Below are 9,091 nucleotides of genomic sequence, written 5' to 3' on the forward strand. Positions count from 1 at the left end.
AGTGTTGCCCACATGCTCCCCACGTGGTGTCCCCGAGGGCTCCTGGGGACACATGTGGACATGTTTTGCCAGCTCCTCGCCGTGCAGCCCACGGCTGACAGAAGCCGGACCCTCCAGCGGTCTGAGGCCAGAGGAAGAGCCAACTCCCACAGCCCTAATGAGGGAGACATTTGGGGTGGCCGCTCATTCCATTTGGGGGTGTGTGGGCACTCCTGGGGCTGGGGTGTCGGGGTTGCTAGTGTGTGGAAATGATCCAAGCCCTGCTCCTCCACTTGCAGAGTGTGGGTCATCCAGCAGCTGGTGAATGAACAGGGGGTCTGCCATGGGCTGAGGTGTGTCTCCCCAAAGTTCCTAACCCCCAGTACTCCAGCACGTGACCTTATTTGAAACACGGTCCCTGCAGATGTCGTTCGTTAAGATGAGAGCAGGGAGCAGGGTGGGCCTGAGTGCAGTGACTCTTGTCCTTATGGGAAGGGGGGTTCTGGGCTGAGAGGAGGACAATGTGAAGACACCCAAGGAGAAGGCCTGGGACCGGTCCTGCTCTGGACACTGTGGTCCGGGCTCTGGCCCCCAGCGCGGGCGGTGGGGGGTGCCGGGCACCCGGTCGGTGTTGGCTCCTGGGGATGTGGACACTAACAAAGGGTGGGCCACGTTCCCAGACACGTGTGTGCAGACGAGGCCCCCGTGATTTAATTATCATGCTTCAAAGGCTCACCAATTCCCCACGTTTAAGAAATGTTAATGAAACCCATGCAAGACAGTGTTCTCAGGTGCGCTGTGACCTCCGGCTCCGCACCGGATGGTGCCGTCTCTTCACAGGCGGCTAGCTCGGACCTGCCTGGGCTTCCACCTGGCTCACCTCTCGCCCGCACCGGAGTTTGGGTTGAACTTAAGGTGAAGGGTAGGTGGAAGGCCCTGGTCCAGGACAGCTCTGAGGTCGGGAGAAGCCATCACAGGGCCTTCGGGCCAAGGCTTCTGCAGCCCGAGCGGGAAGTGATGGGCCTGCCTGCCCACAGCTGGTGTGGGGGTAGTGTTTTCCCTCCAGCTGAAACAGAAAACGAGAAGAGCCTGAAAGAGTGAGGTGGGAAGCAGGGGGTGGATGGGGACTTCTTCTACCAGGCTTCTGGACTTCAGGGCGGGGCTGGCTTTAATGGTGGTGCCCCTAGCCTTTCCCTCTCTGCTCTAAGCACTGGTTGTTAAAGCATTTACAGTTGGCTTTCCGGGGCCAGCTGGGAGACACCAGCATGACGAAACCAGAGGCTTGGCTATTTGCCTGTCTCACCAAGACAATGACCCCACACCCGGGTTCTGCTCCTGGACCTGGAGCTGGACCCGCATTGGTGCTGTGCCCAAGGCCAGGCCCTCCTCTTCCTCTGGCCCTGGCCCCCAAGCGGCCCTCCCTCCCTGGTACCCAGGGAACCATCATGGTGACGGTGTGGACTGTGTTACAGCCGCAGTCCATCCCCCAACACCTAGAAGACCTCCTTAAGGTATTCATGGCAACCATGACTCATCTGGCCGCCTGTGCACGAAGGGACATGAGGACCCTGGCCCCCATTTACACGAATAATGCAACAGCCTCTACTCCATCCCCTTCCTGATGTCTCATCTCTGCGGTGGTGGAGACGGGGCCACGTTCCAGGGAGGGATGCTTCGTGGCGATGAATATTTCATGAGAGAGCAGAACTCGCCAAAGAAACACGCAGGAGCTTTGCGTCATCAGGAAGAAAGGATGGTTTCATTTTAAGGGTCAACTGCTGTCCTTCAAACCAAGGCAGACAGAAGAGTGGTCCCATCCTTGGGGGAGTGCCGGACAGGACAGGACACAGGGTCAGTACATCACGGGCCCCTCGGGCGGGGGGCACAACGCAGGCTACGACCTTGCACCAGGTGCTTCCTTCTTCCCAGGGCTCCACACGGAGCAGGACCGGGGTTCACGTGTCCAGTGGGAGAGCCCAGGGCTCCGATACCCTTGTCACCCACTAAACTTGCATCGACGATGTGAGTGGTCCCTGAAGGGAGAGGAGAGGGATGAGCAGGAGCCAGCCCAGCCTCTGTTCCCGCCGCTTCCCCCCCCCCCGGTCCTGAGGGCTGGTGATTACCTGCAGGTACCCCCAGGGCTCCTGCAAGCCTGGCTGCAGCACAAGAGAAACCAGATCCCTTCCTTTCTTGCAAAATGTGGGCTGTCAGCAGGCTCCACTCCCAGCCGAACCGAAACTGTGCAGCCGAAACAAGGGCCACGCCAGGAGGACACAGAGACCCCAAGCTGTGTGTCCTGATGCTCACTGGGGTCCAACACAGGGCTCCACCATACCTGTGAGTGCAGGCAACACTGTTTCTACACCCGCATCCACACCTGGGTGGGAGGGCCCAGAGACCCTGGGAGCATCTACACCTGCATCCACACCTGGGTGTAAGGACCCAGAGACCCTGTGAGCGTCTACACCTGCATCCACACCCTAGTGTGAGGACCCAGAGACCCTGTGAGCGTCTACACCTGCATCCACACCCTAGTGTGAGGACCCAGAGACCCTGTGAGCGTCTACACCTGCATCCACACCCTAGTGTGAGGACCCAGAGACCCTGTGAGCGTCTACACCTGCATCCACACCCTAGTGTGAGGACCCAGGGACACTGCGAGCGTCTACACCTGCATCCACACCCTAGTGTGAGGACCCAGAGACCCTGTGAGCGTCTACACCTGCATCCACACCCTAGTGTAAGGACCCAGAGACCCTGGGAGCATCTACACCTGCATCCACACCTGGGTGTAAGGACCCAGAGACCCTGTGAGCGTCTACACCTGCATCCACACCCTAGTGTGAGGACCCAGAGACACTGTGAGCGTCTACACCTGCATCCACACCCGAGTGTAAGGACCCAGAGACACTGTGAGCGTCTACACCTGCATCCACACCCGAGTGTGAGGACCCAGAGACACTGTGAGCGTCTACACCTGCATCCACACCCTAGTGTGAGGACCCAGAGACCCTGTGAGCGTCTACACCTGCATCCACACCCTAGTGTGAGGACCCAGAGACCCTGTGAGCGTCTACACCTGCATCCACACCCTAGTGTGAGGACCCAGGGACACTGTGAGCGTCTACACCTGCATCCACACCCTAGTGTGAGGACCCAGGGACACTGTGAGCGTCTACACCTGCATCCACACCCTAGTGTGAGGACCCAGGGACACTGCGAGCGTCTACACCTGCATCCACACCCTAGTGTGAGGACCCAGAGACCCTGCGAGCGTCTACACCTGCATCCACACCCTAGTGTGAGGACCCAGGGACACTGTGAGCGTCTACACCTGCATCCACACCCTAGTGTGAGGACCCAGAGACCCTGTGAGCGTCTACACCTGCATCCACACCCTAGTGTGAGGACCCAGGGACCCTGTGAGCGTCTACACCTGCATCCACACCCTAGTGTGAGGACCCAGGGACACTGTGAGCGTCTACACCTGCATCCACACCCTAGTGTGAGGACCCAGAGACCCTGTGAGCGTCTACACCTGCATCCACACCCGAGTGTAAGGACCCAGAGACACTGTGAGCGTCTACACCTGCATCCACACCCGAGTGTAAGGACCCAGGGACACTGTGAGCGTCTACACCTGCATCCACACCCTAGTGTGAGGACCCAGGGACCCTGTGAGCGTCTACACCTGCATCCACACCCTAGTGTGAGGACCCAGAGACACTGTGAGCGTCTACACCTGCATCCACACCCTAGTGTGAGGACCCAGGGACACTGTGAGCGTCTACACCTGCATCCACACCCTAGTGTGAGGACCCAGAGACACTGTGAGCGTCTACACCTGCATCCACACCCTAGTGTGAGGACCCAGGGACACTGTGAGCGTCTACACCTGCATCCACACCCTAGTGTGAGGACCCAGGGACACTGTGAGCGTCTACACCTGCATCCACACCCTAGTGTGAGGACCCAGGGACACTGTGAGCGTCTACACCTGCATCCACACCCTAGTGTGAGGACCCAGGGACACTGCGAGCATCTACACCTGCATCCACACCCTAGTGTGAGGACCCAGAGACCCTGTGAGTGAATCTACTTCCTAAAAGTTTTAGTTCATTTAACAATTTCTTATGGAAAGTGAAGAGGTTGGAGAAGGAGAGTTCACAGGGTAAAAAATACTCTAGAATTTGGAAAAATAACATGGTTATGTACTCATATTTAATCTCCTATTTATCTAGGTGTTATTCCTGTATGGGCCACTCTTTATAATATCTAAACAAGGAAAATATTGCTGTGATTTCTCTTGGCTACAGAAGGCCACAACCTGGACTTGTGCACTGTTTACACTGTGGCTAAAGCCAGGAGGTGCTGTGAGGAGGGCCCTGGCCTGTCTCCTCCGGCTGGACGGCTCCTGAGCGGCTGTGGGAGCCTCAGAATGAAAGCTGCCCTCGCACCAGGGGATGCTGAGTCAGAGTGGCCACAAAGCTGCCACATCCTTGGAGATCCACACCCCAAAGTCCCCGCGGGGGACGCTCCCTCCTCGTCTGGCTGGCTTGTGATGGAGCTGTCCGCCCTGGAGCAGACCCTTGTCGGGCTCTGGCCTTGGTGAAGCGGGTGGCATGGGAGCAGGAGGGTCCTGTTCTTCAGTGTGGATTTTGGCCGACAGTCTAGTGAAGGGAGATCTGCCCATTCGGTCAATTAAAAGCTTCAATAAAAATCTGCTAGCACTTTCCCCCAAACATCCCTGACCTCAGGGCAGATTAGGAAGGAAGGAGCTCTCACTGGGGTTGCCATCTGAAAAGTGTCCTGGTTTCTCCTTGAGCAGCAGGGCCAGGTGGCAGAATTCCTCACAGGAATTGGGCCCATTTCCCAAAGAGAGTTTTGTGGAACCCCAGTTCTGGCAAGGGTATTCAGGTGTGTGGGGGTGTGCTTAGGAAATATTGCTCGCCCCACCTGCAGGGCACCCACGTTGAGGAGACCCACAGGGAGAGAAGCTGGCCACAGAAACACACAGCCTTTATTTTTTTTTAGAAGAAATAAGTAGAAATATTGAACACTGGTTGTTCTGAGCACTTTAGATGCGTAAAGAAAGGTATTTTTAAACTTTCTTCATCTTTCACTTTTAGACTCAAGGCTCTGCTCCTGCTTCCATGTCTGGGGTGGGGGCACGAGCAGAGTCTGCTCCGAGGACGAGCGGCACAGACAGAATGTCATGTCAGAAATGCCTCTTAGAGGATTTTCTAAATGCCTTTATTTGCTCTCTTAGCTTATCAGCAGCTGAGTTCCCTGTGATAACTAAAGAGGAGTGAGGACTTTGGGGCCGAAGGAGAGGGCTGGGGAGCAGGTGGATGGGTCCTGCCCCACTCCAGCCTGGGCTTCTGAGCGCTCACCCTGTGGACCCCTGTAGGAAGAAGCCTGAGGTCGACCCCTCCCTTGGCGGGCCACCAACCTGCCTCCGAGCAGGGCAGTACCCACCAGGGGCCGGAACCCTGGGGCCCCAGGCTCTGAAGGAGCTCTGTGCCTCCCTGTTGGGCTCACGGGCATCAGGAAGCTTCCCCACTCACTCTGAACAAAGGAATACGAGTCTGTGGTTTAAATGTCTTCCCTGAAGTAAAAGAGCCCAGCACCGCTGTGGTTGGAAACTCATTTCTGTTTATTTTCGGTTTCTCTTTCTCCTAAAAGAGCAGGAAATTGCCTTCCTACACTGTTGGAAAGAAATATCTAAAATTGAAGGCCCTTTGAGAGTAAAGATAAAGCATCTCTAAATGTTATCTCAGATTTTACCCAATCGTTCCTCCTTGGGCATTGACTAAGCCACCCCGCTGCTGTCTTCTGTGCTTACGTAACTGCTGGAAGCTGCTCCCCGGCATTGCTGTTGGCCCCCGACCCGCCGTTGCTTCTCTTTGGAAGCACATTTCTCCCCTCCTCCTGCCTGATGAGACATTCACACTCAGCTCGGCGGCTCCCAGGGCCCGGGGCACCCACGGCCCCAGTCTGGGCGGAGGATGTGCGCGCCAGCGTTCAGGGCCCATGGAGGATCGTCCTGACTGCACCAGGAGGCCCAGCCGCCCCGCACCCCTGCTGCGCATCCCCGACTGTGGGCCTTCCCTCGGCCCGGCCCTCGGCTTCCCAGCCGACTTTGTTTTTAAAAGCCCCAGGAATGTGGTGCTTGGAAGTTGAGTTTCCCTGTCCTGGATTAGGAGATGACATGAGGGGACGCTTTCTGAATAACGGGGGTGCTTCTAAGTGGATGCTGGACCTCGGCCGTCATGTCCCTGGGTGCAGCAAGAGAGCCAACCTGCCGTGAGGGTTTTCGCTGGACGCGAAGGACATGCAGCACCCAGGCAACACTGGAGAGTCAGCGTTTCCCATTTTCTCCCTGGAGACCCCGTAGCCGCCGCGGTTGCTCCGTGACCTCGACAGGACACCTGCAGCCCCAGCCGGGCAGCTTTTCCCTCTAACCCGGAAAACAAAGGTGTGCGTCATCGCAGGCGGAGAACAAAAGCCTGAGGCCACGTCCTGCCCTTGGAAAGAGGAGGGGCCCATCGAGGCAGGTCAGTGGTGAGGGCCTGGCCTCACCCTGGTGTGGGTGGACTCGGGACAGGGTGTGAGATGATCACCCCTTGAAAATGTGGAAGATGGGAGACCAGAGCGAGGCAGTTTTGGCTGATCCTCATGTGTGCTCTCATCCTTTGCCATGTCAACACCCACCTACAGCAGCTTTGACAGAAGGGATGTTGTTACAAAAATGAAAGTATGTAAAACGAGAAGATGTCTAATGCCACCCTTTCGGGGGAGAGCAGATTTAGGCTTCAGACAGCTGGGCGTTTGTGCGTTCGTGTTCTGAGACTCGGGAATGCCTCGCGACTGGGTATCCGGGCAGCAGAATCAATTCATGGTCTTAAAAGCACCACTGAGACATGTCTGTGCTGACCTGATCTTTTTGTTGCCTGGAGAGGCACGTTTTACGACTTACGATAGCAGAAGTATACATAGACCTAGATGTACGTCTGTATGTGTACGTATGTGTTTACACACGTGTGTAATACTCATGGACTATAGCTATAATTGTTACAGTCATGAGAAGTAGACATTGAGGTCAGAATTTGCAAAGCCACAATTTCCCTGTTAGAAAGAATGAGTACAGAACGAAGTGATTGGAGAGAGGTTTGCGACGACGGGGTCGGTCTCACCAGTTACTTGGGGAGAATATGTAGCCCAAAGGGAGGAGCCCGGCTCAGGGTGAAAGAGAGCCAAAGTTCAACTTGTCTGCACTGTTCACTGCTGAACGGCCTCAAGCAAGCCCCTACCCTCCTGGGCCTCAGTGTTTTTATCTGTGATTGGGCTATTAATAGTGCCTTCACAGGGTTGTCATGAGGATTATATGAACCCCTTCTGTGCATTTAAAGTACCGAGTGTGGTGTGTGGTCCGTTGACATGTAGGGATCTAACGTTATCCCTGGGAGTGTCTGCGGTCACTGGTGGGCGGGTCCCACGGCCTGTCTGGGTTGGTGTCTCTGCTGGGCGGCCCCTTACAATCATGGGGAAGGTTTGAAACCTTGATGCCCAGGACTACGCCCCAGATGACCTGCACCCCAACCCTTGGGGCCCAGTGGTACTCTGTCACTGTGCACCAAGGCCAGGGATAGAGAATGGATGAGATAGATGAATGGATGGGGACGAGGGGCCCAGGGGCTGCCCTCCTCCTGTGAGGGCCTGCCCCACGTGGAGATGAGCCTTTCCTCATTTTTCCATGGTTTTGTTCCTCTGGCAGGAGCAGGGGCTGCAGGCTGAGATGCGGGGAAGTGGAATGAGGCCATGGAAGGGGCCTGGTGCTGTGGCCTCGGCCCAGGACGGCAGTCACCTTGCTCCAGAGTTGGTGTTCAGAGTCCTTCCCGGAGTGGCAGTCTGCTGGTTCCTGGACCCTCCCCCACAGGGGCCGTGCATATTTCTCAGGGCCTGCTTCTTACCTCCTGGCTAGAGAGGGCTCTGGGAGGTGGCCCACTTCACACTCTCCACCTGTCACTCGCTACTTAGACCATTCTTTGCAGGTAGAAAGTCTCGGTAAAAACACTTCAGTTGATTTGCTGTTCTTACCTAATTGGTACATCCTTCTTTTAGTCACAAATACCCTGGCACACAGTGAGTCTTAGGAACTGCAACATCTGACAGGCAGGCCAGGGCTGCCCAACAGGATGAAATTTGCCCTCAGCCTGGAGCTGGAGGTGACTCTGAACGCCATGCCTCAGCTTTTCCATTTGAGAAACAGGGATAGTAATTTCTGCTCTCCTACTATCCTGCAGTTTGAGAGGGTAAGTGATGGGTGTATGTAAAAGATGTTTTTGCAAAATATTATACAAATGCAAGACATTATTCTGGGTGACAGCACCCTCGTCCTGAAACAGAGCTTCCATAGCCTATATGTTTCTTCGTGGAGGACCTCCTGCATATTCAAACATCCTAAAAAGTCTGGTGCAAAGTGGCTTTCGCATCACTCCAACCCCGCCTGGCCCTATTCTGCTGTTGGCAGGTTCTTGAGAATGCTCTGCCTGAGCAGCCCCCCTCTCTGGGTTGAGCTCACACATGTGTGTTTGGATGCCTTCTCCTCCATCACTTTCCCCCAACCCTTGGGTAAAGCCCTGGTTGACACTGACCAGAACCCAGTGTGACTGAGTGACCCTGGGCACACCGGGCACTGTAATTTGTCAGCTTGGGGAATTAATCTGTGGAAGAATGAGCGGAGGCAGGGGTCAGGCAGTAGGAGGCTGACCTGCTGCTTGGTTGGCTCTCCACAGGGGGCTAATGAGGACCCACACCGGGGCAGACTCCCTGCCCCTTCCTGACCAGGCTGAGGGCTGCCTGTTCTTCGGCAAGTCTGTCCTCTCACTGCAAGGGGGACTGGGGAATCTATGTGTCCAACTTTGGGAGCAGGGAACATCCCAGGATTTCCCAGTGTATCTTGTCTCCCCCACCTGAGCTGCCATGCTGGGAGGGCCACCAACACAATGGTTCTCCTGATCAGTTTGTCCTGGAAAATTCTGGTAATACAAAAATCCAGATACAAAACCATTCCTGGAGGAGTGGCATGCAAGCTGGACTCTTTTCATCG

Source organism: Halichoerus grypus, chromosome 9 (assembly GCF_964656455.1).
Source record: "Halichoerus grypus chromosome 9, mHalGry1.hap1.1, whole genome shotgun sequence".
NCBI lineage: Eukaryota > Metazoa > Chordata > Mammalia > Carnivora > Phocidae > Halichoerus > Halichoerus grypus.